Source organism: Erigeron canadensis, chromosome 9 (genome assembly GCF_010389155.1).
Source record: "Erigeron canadensis isolate Cc75 chromosome 9, C_canadensis_v1, whole genome shotgun sequence".
Lineage (NCBI taxonomy): Eukaryota > Viridiplantae > Streptophyta > Magnoliopsida > Asterales > Asteraceae > Erigeron > Erigeron canadensis.
The window spans coordinates 22,688,130-22,700,645 of NC_057769.1; the positions used below are offsets into that span (position 1 = coordinate 22,688,130).

Genomic DNA, 12,516 nt, shown 5'->3' on the forward strand with positions numbered 1-12,516 from the left:
CTCGTTCCAACGGTCGTTTTGGCTGGTCGCCGTCGAAAACGGAGCCTGGTAGCTCAAGGTATGGCCGTTTAAGTGAAGGCCTCTTATACCCCCATCCAAGACCGTCCAAATACACTAGGGCTTGTGCTTTACACTTGGCCTACATTAAAGTTGTTTCGTAGCACCGATCACATGGGTGCGGGAGAGGCGCTCGCGTAAGTCGTGGCGACATCCAGGTAAAAGGGGAAGGAGGGAACCTCATGCGGTAAATGATAAAAGAATAAAAGGGAGGATGTATTTCGGTTGCGATCATACCAGCGCTAATGTCACCGATCCCATCAGAACTCCGCATTAACCGCGCTTGGGCGAGAGTAGTACTAGAATGGGTGACCCCTGGGAAGTCCTCGTGTTGCAACCCTTTTTCTGTTTTTGTAGTTCGTCTTTTAGACATGGGTTGCTCTTCGGTTCAACCATACTTTTCTTCCACCGATGTTACTATGACACGTAACTAAAACTAAATAAACTGCTCGGTGGTGTAAAGAACGGGCGTTTCGTGTCTACTTTTGTTTACTATCATCGCTAGGGGCTCCCAGCGTCGCAGCTTGATGCTCCTCGTTCCAACGGTCGTTTTGGCTGGTCGCCCGTCGAAAACGGAGCCTGGTAGCTCAAGTTATGGCCGTTTAAGTGAAGGCCTCCTTATACCCCCATCCAAGGACCGTCCAAATACACTAGGGCTTGTGCTTGTACACTTGGGCCTACATTAAAAGTTGTTTCGTAGCACCGATCACATGGGTGCGGGAGAGGCGCTCGCGGAAGTCGGTGGCGACATCCAGGTAAAAGGGGAAGGAGGGAACCTCATGCGGTAAATGATAAAAGAATAAAAGGGAGGATGTATTTCGGTTGCGATCATACCAGCGCTAATGCACCGGATCCCATCAGAACTCCGCAGTTAACCGCGCTTGGGCGAGAGTAGTACTAGAATGGGTGACCCTCTGGGAAGTCCTCGTGTTGCAACCCTTTTTTCTGTTTTTGTAGTTCGTCTTTTAGACATGGGTTGCTCTTCGGTTCAACCATACTTTTCTTCCACCGATGTTACTATGATACACGTAACTAAAACTAAATAAACTGCTCGGTGGTGTAAAGAACGGGCGTTTTCGTGTCTACTTTTGTTTACTATCATCGCTAGGGGCTCCCAGCGTCGCAGCTTGATGCTCCTCGTTCCAACGGTCGTTTTGGCTGGTCGCCCGTCGAAAACGGAGCCTGGTAGCTCAAGTTATGGCCGTTTAAGTGAAGGCCTCCTTATACCCCCATCCAAGGACCGTCCAAATACACTAGGGCTTGTGCTTGTACACTTGGGCCTACATTAAAAGTTGTTTCGTAGCACCGATCACATGGGTGCGGGAGAGGCGCTCGCGGAAGTCGGTGGCGACATCCAGGTAAAGGGGAAGGAGGGAACCTCATGCGGTAAATGATAAAAGAATAAAAGGGAGGATGTATTTCGGTTGCGATCATACCAGCGCTAATGCACCGGATCCCATCAGAACTCCGCAGTTAACCGCGCTTGGGCGAGAGTAGTACTAGAATGGGTGACCCTCTGGGAAGTCCTCGTGTTGCAACCCTTTTTTCTGTTTTGTAGTTCGTCTTTTAGACATGGGTTGCTCTTCGGTTCAACCATACTTTTCTTCCACCGATGTTACTATGATACACGTAACTAAAACTAAATAAACTGCTCGGTGGTGTAAAAGAACGGGCGTTTTCGTGTCTACTTTTGTTTACTATCATCGCTAGGGGCTCCCAGCGTCGCAGCTTGATGCTCCTCGTTCCAACGGTCGTTTTGGCTGGTCGCCCGTCGAAAACGGAGCCTGGTAGCTCAAGTTATGGCCGTTTAAGTGAAGGCCTCCTTATACCCCCATCCAAGGACCGTCCAAATACACTAGGGCTTGTGCTTGTACACTTGGGCCTACATTAAAAGTTGTTTCGTAGCACCGATCACATGGGTGCGGGAGAGGCGCTCGCGGAAGTCGGTGGCGACATCCAGGTAAAAGGGGAAGGAGGGAACCTCATGCGGTAAATGATAAAAGAATAAAAGGGAGGATGTATTTCGGTTGCGATCATACCAGCGCTAATGCACCGGATCCCATCAGAACTCCGCAGTTAACCGCGCTTGGGCGAGAGTAGTACTAGAATGGGTGACCCTCTGGGAAGTCCTCGTGTTGCAACCTTTTTTCTGTTTTTGTAGTTCGTCTTTTAGACATGGGTTGCTCTTCGTTCAACCATACTTTTCTTCCACCGATGTTACTATGATACACGTAACTAAAACTAAATAAACTGCTCGGTGGTGTAAAAGAACGGGCGTTTTCGTGTCTACTTTTGTTTACTATCATCGCTAGGGGCTCCCAGCGTCGCAGCTTGATGCTCCTCGTTCCAACGGTCGTTTTGGCTGGTCGCCCGTCGAAAACGGAGCCTGGTAGCTCAAGTTATGGCCGTTTAAGTGAAGGCCTCCTTATACCCCCATCCAAGGACCGTCCAAATACACTAGGGCTTGTGCTTGTACACTTGGGCCTACATTAAAAGTTGTTTCGTAGCACCGATCACATGGGTGCGGGAGAGGCGCTCGCGGAAGTCGGTGGCGACATCCAGGTAAAAGGGGAAGGAGGGAACCTCATGCGGTAAATGATAAAAGAATAAAAGGGAGGATGTATTTCGGTTGCGATCATACCAGCGCTAATGCACCGGATCCCATCAGAACTCCGCAGTTAACCGCGCTTGGGCGAGAGTAGTACTAGAATGGGTGACCCTCTGGGAAGTCCTCGTGTTGCAACCCTTTTTTCTGTTTTTGTAGTTCGTCTTTTAGACATGGGTTGCTCTTCGGTTCAACCATACTTTTCTTCCACCGATGTTACTATGATACACGTAACTAAAACTAAATAAACTGCTCGGTGGTGTAAAAGAACGGGCGTTTTCGTGTCTACTTTTGTTTACTATCATCGCTAGGGGCTCCCAGCGTCGCAGCTTGATGCTCCTCGTTCCAACGGTCGTTTTGGCTGGTCGCCCGTCGAAAACGGAGCCTGGTAGCTCAAGTTATGGCCGTTTAAGTGAAGGCCTCCTTATACCCCCATCCAAGGACCGTCCAAATACACTAGGGCTTGTGCTTGTACACTTGGGCCTACATTAAAAGTTGTTTCGTAGCACCGATCACATGGGTGCGGGAGAGGCGCTCGCGGAAGTCGGTGGCGACATCCAGGTAAAAGGGGAAGGAGGGTGTATTTCGGTTGCGATCATACCAGCGCTAATGCACCGGATCCCATCAGAACTCCGCAGTTAACCGCGCTTGGGCGAGAGTAGTACTAGAATGGGTGACCCTCTGGGAAGTCCTCGTGTTGCAACCCTTTTTTCTGTTTTTGTAGTTCGTCTTTTAGACATGGGTTGCTCTTCGGTCAACCATACTTTTCTTCCACCGATGTTACTATGATACACGTAACTAAAACTAAATAAACTGCTCGGTGGTGTAAAAGAACGGGCGTTTTCGTGTCTACTTTTGTTTACTATCATCGCTAGGGGCTCCCAGCGTCGCAGCTTGATGCTCCTCGTTCCAACGGTCGTTTTGGCTGGTCGCCCGTCGAAAACGGAGCCTGGTAGCTCAAGTTATGGCCGTTTAAGTGAAGGCCTCCTTATACCCCCATCCAAGGACCGTCCAAATACACTAGGGCTTGTGCTTGTACACTTGGGCCTACATTAAAAGTTGTTTCGTAGCACCGATCACATGGGTGCGGGAGAGGCGCTCGCGGAAGTCGGTGGCGACATCCAGGTAAAAGGGGAAGGAGGGAACCTCATGCGGTAAATGATAAAAGAATAAAAGGGAGGATGTATTTCGGTTGCGATCATACCAGCGCTAATGCACCGGATCCCATCAGAACTCCGCAGTTAACCGCGCTTGGGCGAGAGTAGTACTAGAATGGGTGACCCTCTGGGAAGTCCTCGTGTTGCAACCCTTTTTTCTGTTTTTGTAGTTCGTCTTTTAGACATGGGTTGCTCTTCGGTTCAACCATACTTTTCTTCCACCGATGTTACTATGATACACGTAACTAAAACTAAATAAACTGCTCGGTGGTGTAAAAGAACGGGCGTTTTCGTGTCTACTTTTGTTTACTATCATCGCTAGGGGCTCCCAGCGTCGCAGCTTGATGCTCCTCGTTCCAACGGTCGTTTTGGCTGGTCGCCCGTCGAAAACGGAGCCTGGTAGCTCAAGTTATGGCCGTTTAAGTGAAGGCCTCCTTATACCCCCATCCAAGGACCGTCCAAATACACTAGGGCTTGTGCTTGTACACTTGGGCCTACATTAAAAGTTGTTTCGTAGCACCGATCACATGGGTGCGGGAGAGGCGCTCGCGGAAGTCGGTGGCGACATCCAGGTAAAAGGGGAAGGAGGGAACCTCATGCGGTAAATGATAAAAGAATAAAAGGGAGGATGTATTTCGGTTGCGATCATACCAGCGCTAATGCACCGGATCCCATCAGAACTCCGCAGTTAACCGCGCTTGGGCGAGAGTAGTACTAGAATGGGTGACCCTCTGGGAAGTCCTCGTGTTGCAACCCTTTTTTCTGTTTTTGTAGTTCGTCTTTTAGACATGGGTTGCTCTTCGGTTCAACCATACTTTTCTTCCACCGATGTTACTATGATACACGTAACTAAAACTAAATAAACTGCTCGGTGGTGTAAAAGAACGGGCGTTTTCGTGTCTACTTTTGTTTACTATCATCGCTAGGGGCTCCCAGCGTCGCAGCTTGATGCTCCTCGTTCCAACGGTCGTTTTGGCTGGTCGCCCGTCGAAAACGGAGCCTGGTAGCTCAAGTTATGGCCGTTTAAGTGAAGGCCTCCTTATACCCCCATCCAAGGACCGTCCAAATACACTAGGGCTTGTGCTTGTACACTTGGGCCTACATTAAAAGTTGTTTCGTAGCACCGATCACATGGGTGCGGGAGAGGCGCTCGCGGAAGTCGGTGGCGACATCCAGGTAAAAGGGGAAGGAGGGAACCTCATGCGGTAAATGATAAAAGAATAAAAGGGAGGATGTATTTCGGTTGCGATCATACCAGCGCTAATGCACCGGATCCCATCAGAACTCCGCAGTTAACCGCGCTTGGGCGAGAGTAGTACTAGAATGGGTGACCCTCTGGGAAGTCCTCGTGTTGCAACCCTTTTTCTGTTTTTGTAGTTCGTCTTTTAGACATGGGTTGCTCTTCGGTTCAACCATACTTTTCTTCCACCGATGTTACTATGATACACGTAACTAAAACTAAATAAACTGCTCGGTGGTGTAAAAGAACGGGCGTTTTCGTGTCTACTTTTGTTTACTATCATCGCTAGGGGCTCCCAGCGTCGCAGCTTGATGCTCCTCGTTCCAACGGTCGTTTTGGCTGGTCGCCCGTCGAAAACGGAGCCTGGTAGCTCAAGTTATGGCCGTTTAAGTGAAGGCCTCCTTATACCCCCATCCAAGGACCGTCCAAATACACTAGGGCTTGTGCTTGTACACTTGGGCCTACATTAAAAGTTGTTTCGTAGCACCGATCACATGGGTGCGGGAGAGGCGCTCGCGGAAGTCGGTGGCGACATCCAGGTAAAAGGGGAAGGAGGGAACCTCATGCGGTAAATGATAAAAGAATAAAAGGGAGGATGTATTTCGGTTGCGATCATACCAGCGCTAATGCACCGGATCCCATCAGAACTCCGCAGTTAACCGCGCTTGGGCGAGAGTAGTACTAGAATGGGTGACCCTCTGGGAAGTCCTCGTGTTGCAACCCTTTTTTCTGTTTTTGTAGTTCGTCTTTTAGACATGGGTTGCTCTTCGGTTCAACCATACTTTTCTTCCACCGATGTTACTATGATACACGTAACTAAAACTAAATAAACTGCTCGGTGGTGTAAAAGAACGGGCGTTTTCGTGTCTACTTTTGTTTACTATCATCGCTAGGGGCTCCCAGCGTCGCAGCTTGATGCTCCTCGTTCCAACGGTCGTTTTGGCTGGTCGCCCGTCGAAAACGGAGCCTGGTAGCTCAAGTTATGGCCGTTTAAGTGAAGGCCTCCTTATACCCCCATCCAAGGACCGTCCAAATACACTAGGGCTTGTGCTTGTACACTTGGGCCTACATTAAAAGTTGTTTCGTAGCACCGATCACATGGGTGCGGGAGAGGCGCTCGCGGAAGTCGGTGGCGACATCCAGGTAAAAGGGGAAGGAGGGAACCTCATGCGGTAAATGATAAAAGAATAAAAGGGAGGATGTATTTCGGTTGCGATCATACCAGCGCTAATGCACCGGATCCCATCAGAACTCCGCAGTTAACCGCGCTTGGGCGAGAGTAGTACTAGAATGGGTGACCCTCTGGGAAGTCCTCGTGTTGCAACCCTTTTTCTGTTTTTGTAGTTCGTCTTTTAGACATGGGTTGCTCTTCGGTTCAACCATACTTTTCTTCCACCGATGTTACTATGATACACGTAACTAAAACTAAATAAACTGCTCGGTGGTGTAAAAGAACGGGCGTTTTCGTGTCTACTTTTGTTTACTATCATCGCTAGGGGCTCCCAGCGTCGCAGCTTGATGCTCCTCGTTCCAACGGTCGTTTTGGCTGGTCGCCCGTCGAAAACGGAGCCTGGTAGCTCAAGTTATGGCCGTTTAAGTGAAGGCCTCCTTATACCCCCATCCAAGGACCGTCCAAATACACTAGGGCTTGTGCTTGTACACTTGGGCCTACATTAAAAGTTGTTTCGTAGCACCGATCACATGGGTGCGGGAGAGGCGCTCGCGGAAGTCGGTGGCGACATCCAGGTAAAAGGGGAAGGAGGGAACCTCATGCGGTAAATGATAAAAGAATAAAAGGGAGGATGTATTTCGGTTGCGATCATACCAGCGCTAATGCACCGGATCCCATCAGAACTCCGCAGTTAACCGCGCTTGGGCGAGAGTAGTACTAGAATGGGTGACCCTCTGGGAAGTCCTCGTGTTGCAACCCTTTTTCTGTTTTTGTAGTTCGTCTTTTAGACATGGGTTGCTCTTCGGTTCAACCATACTTTTCTTCCACCGATGTTACTATGATACACGTAACTAAAACTAAATAAACTGCTCGGTGGTGTAAAAGAACGGGCGTTTTCGTGTCTACTTTTGTTTACTATCATCGCTAGGGGCTCCCAGCGTCGCAGCTTGATGCTCCTCGTTCCAACGGTCGTTTTGGCTGGTCGCCCGTCGAAAACGGAGCCTGGTAGCTCAAGTTATGGCCGTTTAAGTGAAGGCCTCCTTATACCCCCATCCAAGGACCGTCCAAATACACTAGGGCTTGTGCTTGTACACTTGGGCCTACATTAAAAGTTGTTTCGTAGCACCGATCACATGGGTGCGGGAGAGGCGCTCGCGGAAGTCGGTGGCGACATCCAGGTAAAAGGGGAAGGAGGGAACCTCATGCGGTAAATGATAAAAGAATAAAAGGGAGGATGTATTTCGGTTGCGATCATACCAGCGCTAATGCACCGGATCCCATCAGAACTCCGCAGTTAACCGCGCTTGGGCGAGAGTAGTACTAGAATGGGTGACCCTCTGGGAAGTCCTCGTGTTGCAACCCTTTTTTCTGTTTTTGTAGTTCGTCTTTTAGACATGGGTTGCTCTTCGGTTCAACCATACTTTTCTTCCACCGATGTTACTATGATACACGTAACTAAAACTAAATAAACTGCTCGGTGGTGTAAAAGAACGGGCGTTTTCGTGTCTACTTTTGTTTACTATCATCGCTAGGGGCTCCCAGCGTCGCAGCTTGATGCTCCTCGTTCCAACGGTCGTTTTGGCTGGTCGCCCGTCGAAAACGGAGCCTGGTAGCTCAAGTTATGGCCGTTTAAGTGAAGGCCTCCTTATACCCCCATCCAAGGACCGTCCAAATACACTAGGGCTTGTGCTTGTACACTTGGGCCTACATTAAAAGTTGTTTCGTAGCACCGATCACATGGGTGCGGGAGAGGCGCTCGCGGAAGTCGGTGGCGACATCCAGGTAAAAGGGGAAGGAGGGAACCTCATGCGGTAAATGATAAAAGAATAAAAGGGAGGATGTATTTCGGTTGCGATCATACCAGCGCTAATGCACCGGATCCCATCAGAACTCCGCAGTTAACCGCGCTTGGGCGAGAGTAGTACTAGAATGGGTGACCCTCTGGGAAGTCCTCGTGTTGCAACCCTTTTTCTGTTTTTGTAGTTCGTCTTTTAGACATGGGTTGCTCTTCGGTTCAACCATACTTTTCTTCCACCGATGTTACTATGATACACGTAACTAAAACTAAATAAACTGCTCGGTGGTGTAAAAGAACGGGCGTTTTCGTGTCTACTTTTGTTTACTATCATCGCTAGGGGCTCCCAGCGTCGCAGCTTGATGCTCCTCGTTCCAACGGTCGTTTTGGCTGGTCGCCCGTCGAAAACGGAGCCTGGTAGCTCAAGTTATGGCCGTTTAAGTGAAGGCCTCCTTATACCCCCATCCAAGGACCGTCCAAATACACTAGGGCTTGTGCTTGTACACTTGGGCCTACATTAAAAGTTGTTTCGTAGCACCGATCACATGGGTGCGGGAGAGGCGCTCGCGGAAGTCGGTGGCGACATCCAGGTAAAAGGGGAAGGAGGGAACCTCATGCGGTAAATGATAAAAGAATAAAAGGGAGGATGTATTTCGGTTGCGATCATACCAGCGCTAATGCACCGGATCCCATCAGAACTCCGCAGTTAACCGCGCTTGGGCGAGAGTAGTACTAGAATGGGTGACCCTCTGGGAAGTCCTCGTGTTGCAACCCTTTTTCTGTTTTTGTAGTTCGTCTTTTAGACATGGGTTGCTCTTCGGTTCAACCATACTTTTCTTCCACCGATGTTACTATGATACACGTAACTAAAACTAAATAAACTGCTCGGTGGTGTAAAAGAACGGGCGTTTTCGTGTCTACTTTTGTTTACTATCATCGCTAGGGGCTCCCAGCGTCGCAGCTTGATGCTCCTCGTTCCAACGGTCGTTTTGGCTGGTCGCCCGTCGAAAACGGAGCCTGGTAGCTCAAGTTATGGCCGTTTAAGTGAAGGCCTCCTTATACCCCCATCCAAGGACCGTCCAAATACACTAGGGCTTGTGCTTGTACACTTGGGCCTACATTAAAAGTTGTTTCGTAGCACCGATCACATGGGTGCGGGAGAGGCGCTCGCGGAAGTCGGTGGCGACATCCAGGTAAAAGGGGAAGGAGGGAACCTCATGCGGTAAATGATAAAAGAATAAAAGGGAGGATGTATTTCGGTTGCGATCATACCAGCGCTAATGCACCGGATCCCATCAGAACTCCGCAGTTAACCGCGCTTGGGCGAGAGTAGTACTAGAATGGGTGACCCTCTGGGAAGTCCTCGTGTTGCAACCCTTTTTTCTGTTTTTGTAGTTCGTCTTTTAGACATGGGTTGCTCTTCGGTTCAACCATACTTTTCTTCCACCGATGTTACTATGATACACGTAACTAAAACTAAATAAACTGCTCGGTGGTGTAAAAGAACGGGCGTTTTCGTGTCTACTTTTGTTTACTATCATCGCTAGGGGCTCCCAGCGTCGCAGCTTGATGCTCCTCGTTCCAACGGTCGTTTTGGCTGGTCGCCCGTCGAAAACGGAGCCTGGTAGCTCAAGTTATGGCCGTTTAAGTGAAGGCCTCCTTATACCCCCATCCAAGGACCGTCCAAATACACTAGGGCTTGTGCTTGTACACTTGGGCCTACATTAAAAGTTGTTTCGTAGCACCGATCACATGGGTGCGGGAGAGGCGCTCGCGGAAGTCGGTGGCGACATCCAGGTAAAAGGGGAAGGAGGGAACCTCATGCGGTAAATGATAAAAGAATAAAAGGGAGGATGTATTTCGGTTGCGATCATACCAGCGCTAATGCACCGGATCCCATCAGAACTCCGCAGTTAACCGCGCTTGGGCGAGAGTAGTACTAGAATGGGTGACCCTCTGGGAAGTCCTCGTGTTGCAACCCTTTTTTCTGTTTTTGTAGTTCGTCTTTTAGACATGGGTTGCTCTTCGGTTCAACCATACTTTTCTTCCACCGATGTTACTATGATACACGTAACTAAAACTAAATAAACTGCTCGGTGGTGTAAAAGAACGGGCGTTTTCGTGTCTACTTTTGTTTACTATCATCGCTAGGGGCTCCCAGCGTCGCAGCTTGATGCTCCTCGTTCCAACGGTCGTTTTGGCTGGTCGCCCGTCGAAAACGGAGCCTGGTAGCTCAAGTTATGGCCGTTTAAGTGAAGGCCTCCTTATACCCCCATCCAAGGACCGTCCAAATACACTAGGGCTTGTGCTTGTACACTTGGGCCTACATTAAAAGTTGTTTCGTAGCACCGATCACATGGGTGCGGGAGAGGCGCTCGCGGAAGTCGGTGGCGACATCCAGGTAAAAGGGGAAGGAGGGAACCTCATGCGGTAAATGATAAAAGAATAAAAGGGAGGATGTATTTCGGTTGCGATCATACCAGCGCTAATGCACCGGATCCCATCAGAACTCCGCAGTTAACCGCGCTTGGGCGAGAGTAGTACTAGAATGGGTGACCCTCTGGGAAGTCCTCGTGTTGCAACCCTTTTTTCTGTTTTTGTAGTTCGTCTTTTAGACATGGGTTGCTCTTCGGTTCAACCATACTTTTCTTCCACCGATGTTACTATGATACACGTAACTAAAACTAAATAAACTGCTCGGTGGTGTAAAAGAACGGGCGTTTTCGTGTCTACTTTTGTTTACTATCATCGCTAGGGGCTCCCAGCGTCGCAGCTTGATGCTCCTCGTTCCAACGGTCGTTTTGGCTGGTCGCCCGTCGAAAACGGAGCCTGGTAGCTCAAGTTATGGCCGTTTAAGTGAAGGCCTCCTTATACCCCCATCCAAGGACCGTCCAAATACACTAGGGCTTGTGCTTGTACACTTGGGCCTACATTAAAAGTTGTTTCGTAGCACCGATCACATGGGTGCGGGAGAGGCGCTCGCGGAAGTCGGTGGCGACATCCAGGTAAAAGGGGAAGGAGGGAACCTCATGCGGTAAATGATAAAAGAATAAAAGGGAGGATGTATTTCGGTTGCGATCATACCAGCGCTAATGCACCGGATCCCATCAGAACTCCGCAGTTAACCGCGCTTGGGCGAGAGTAGTACTAGAATGGGTGACCCTCTGGGAAGTCCTCGTGTTGCAACCCTTTTTTCTGTTTTTGTAGTTCGTCTTTTAGACATGGGTTGCTCTTCGGTTCAACCATACTTTTCTTCCACCGATGTTACTATGATACACGTAACTAAAACTAAATAAACTGCTCGGTGGTGTAAAAGAACGGGCGTTTTCGTGTCTACTTTTGTTTACTATCATCGCTAGGGGCTCCCAGCGTCGCAGCTTGATGCTCCTCGTTCCAACGGTCGTTTTGGCTGGTCGCCCGTCGAAAACGGAGCCTGGTAGCTCAAGTTATGGCCGTTTAAGTGAAGGCCTCCTTATACCCCCATCCAAGGACCGTCCAAATACACTAGGGCTTGTGCTTGTACACTTGGGCCTACATTAAAAGTTGTTTCGTAGCACCGATCACATGGGTGCGGGAGAGGCGCTCGCGGAAGTCGGTGGCGACATCCAGGTAAAAGGGGAAGGAGGGAACCTCATGCGGTAAATGATAAAAGAATAAAAGGGAGGATGTATTTCGGTTGCGATCATACCAGCGCTAATGCACCGGATCCCATCAGAACTCCGCAGTTAACCGCGCTTGGGCGAGAGTAGTACTAGAATGGGTGACCCTCTGGGAAGTCCTCGTGTTGCAACCCTTTTTTCTGTTTTTGTAGTTCGTCTTTTAGACATGGGTTGCTCTTCGGTTCAACCATACTTTTCTTCCACCGATGTTACTATGATACACGTAACTAAAACTAAATAAACTGCTCGGTGGTGTAAAAGAACGGGCGTTTTCGTGTCTACTTTTGTTTACTATCATCGCTAGGGGCTCCCAGCGTCGCAGCTTGATGCTCCTCGTTCCAACGGTCGTTTTGGCTGGTCGCCCGTCGAAAACGGAGCCTGGTAGCTCAAGTTATGGCCGTTTAAGTGAAGGCCTCCTTATACCCCCATCCAAGGACCGTCCAAATACACTAGGGCTTGTGCTTGTACACTTGGGCCTACATTAAAAGTTGTTTCGTAGCACCGATCACATGGGTGCGGGAGAGGCGCTCGCGGAAGTCGGTGGCGACATCCAGGTAAAAGGGGAAGGAGGGAACCTCATGCGGTAAATGATAAAAGAATAAAAGGGAGGATGTATTTCGGTTGCGATCATACCAGCGCTAATGCACCGGATCCCATCAGAACTCCGCAGTTAACCGCGCTTGGGCGAGAGTAGTACTAGAATGGGTGACCCTCTGGGAAGTCCTCGTGTTGCAACCCTTTTTTCTGTTTTTGTAGTTCGTCTTTTAGACATGGGTTGCTCTTCGGTTCAACCATACTTTTCTTCCACCGATGTTACTATGATACACGTAAC

The 12,516-nt window shown here is 49.4% G+C and overlaps 20 non-coding genes and 1 pseudogene across 20 annotated transcripts; all 21 read left to right on the forward strand.

Annotated features, from left to right (window-relative positions):
• The first annotated feature begins 280 nt into the window (after positions 1 to 280).
• Positions 281 to 397, forward strand: LOC122584133 (annotated as a pseudogene).
• Positions 398 to 877: 480 nt separating this feature from the next.
• On the forward strand, positions 878 to 996 carry LOC122584061. The gene has a single exon (XR_006321413.1). It is a non-coding gene; the product is annotated as a 5S ribosomal RNA (ribosomal RNA).
• Positions 997 to 1,479: 483 nt separating this feature from the next.
• LOC122584072 lies at positions 1,480 to 1,598 on the forward strand. The gene has a single exon (XR_006321424.1). It is a non-coding gene; the product is annotated as a 5S ribosomal RNA (ribosomal RNA).
• Positions 1,599 to 2,082: 484 nt separating this feature from the next.
• LOC122584123 lies at positions 2,083 to 2,201 on the forward strand. Its single transcript, XR_006321472.1, has one exon. It is a non-coding gene; the product is annotated as a 5S ribosomal RNA (ribosomal RNA).
• A 483-nt stretch (positions 2,202 to 2,684) lies between these two features.
• Positions 2,685 to 2,803, forward strand: LOC122584084. The gene has a single exon (XR_006321435.1). It is a non-coding gene; the product is annotated as a 5S ribosomal RNA (ribosomal RNA).
• Positions 2,804 to 3,249: 446 nt separating this feature from the next.
• LOC122584095 lies at positions 3,250 to 3,368 on the forward strand. Its single transcript, XR_006321445.1, has one exon. It is a non-coding gene; the product is annotated as a 5S ribosomal RNA (ribosomal RNA).
• A 484-nt stretch (positions 3,369 to 3,852) lies between these two features.
• Positions 3,853 to 3,971, forward strand: LOC122584096. Its single transcript, XR_006321446.1, has one exon. It is a non-coding gene; the product is annotated as a 5S ribosomal RNA (ribosomal RNA).
• Positions 3,972 to 4,456: 485 nt separating this feature from the next.
• LOC122584097 lies at positions 4,457 to 4,575 on the forward strand. The gene has a single exon (XR_006321447.1). It is a non-coding gene; the product is annotated as a 5S ribosomal RNA (ribosomal RNA).
• Positions 4,576 to 5,060: 485 nt separating this feature from the next.
• LOC122584098 lies at positions 5,061 to 5,179 on the forward strand. Its single transcript, XR_006321448.1, has one exon. It is a non-coding gene; the product is annotated as a 5S ribosomal RNA (ribosomal RNA).
• A 484-nt stretch (positions 5,180 to 5,663) lies between these two features.
• LOC122584099 lies at positions 5,664 to 5,782 on the forward strand. The gene has a single exon (XR_006321449.1). It is a non-coding gene; the product is annotated as a 5S ribosomal RNA (ribosomal RNA).
• A 485-nt stretch (positions 5,783 to 6,267) lies between these two features.
• LOC122584100 lies at positions 6,268 to 6,386 on the forward strand. The gene has a single exon (XR_006321450.1). It is a non-coding gene; the product is annotated as a 5S ribosomal RNA (ribosomal RNA).
• Positions 6,387 to 6,870: 484 nt separating this feature from the next.
• LOC122584102 lies at positions 6,871 to 6,989 on the forward strand. The gene has a single exon (XR_006321452.1). It is a non-coding gene; the product is annotated as a 5S ribosomal RNA (ribosomal RNA).
• Positions 6,990 to 7,473: 484 nt separating this feature from the next.
• LOC122584103 lies at positions 7,474 to 7,592 on the forward strand. The gene has a single exon (XR_006321453.1). It is a non-coding gene; the product is annotated as a 5S ribosomal RNA (ribosomal RNA).
• A 485-nt stretch (positions 7,593 to 8,077) lies between these two features.
• Positions 8,078 to 8,196, forward strand: LOC122584104. The gene has a single exon (XR_006321454.1). It is a non-coding gene; the product is annotated as a 5S ribosomal RNA (ribosomal RNA).
• A 484-nt stretch (positions 8,197 to 8,680) lies between these two features.
• LOC122584105 lies at positions 8,681 to 8,799 on the forward strand. The gene has a single exon (XR_006321455.1). It is a non-coding gene; the product is annotated as a 5S ribosomal RNA (ribosomal RNA).
• Positions 8,800 to 9,283: 484 nt separating this feature from the next.
• On the forward strand, positions 9,284 to 9,402 carry LOC122584106. Its single transcript, XR_006321456.1, has one exon. It is a non-coding gene; the product is annotated as a 5S ribosomal RNA (ribosomal RNA).
• Positions 9,403 to 9,887: 485 nt separating this feature from the next.
• On the forward strand, positions 9,888 to 10,006 carry LOC122584107. The gene has a single exon (XR_006321457.1). It is a non-coding gene; the product is annotated as a 5S ribosomal RNA (ribosomal RNA).
• Positions 10,007 to 10,491: 485 nt separating this feature from the next.
• Positions 10,492 to 10,610, forward strand: LOC122584109. The gene has a single exon (XR_006321458.1). It is a non-coding gene; the product is annotated as a 5S ribosomal RNA (ribosomal RNA).
• A 485-nt stretch (positions 10,611 to 11,095) lies between these two features.
• Positions 11,096 to 11,214, forward strand: LOC122584110. The gene has a single exon (XR_006321459.1). It is a non-coding gene; the product is annotated as a 5S ribosomal RNA (ribosomal RNA).
• A 485-nt stretch (positions 11,215 to 11,699) lies between these two features.
• Positions 11,700 to 11,818, forward strand: LOC122584111. The gene has a single exon (XR_006321460.1). It is a non-coding gene; the product is annotated as a 5S ribosomal RNA (ribosomal RNA).
• A 485-nt stretch (positions 11,819 to 12,303) lies between these two features.
• LOC122584112 lies at positions 12,304 to 12,422 on the forward strand. The gene has a single exon (XR_006321461.1). It is a non-coding gene; the product is annotated as a 5S ribosomal RNA (ribosomal RNA).
• The last annotated feature ends 94 nt before the right edge of the window (positions 12,423 to 12,516 follow it).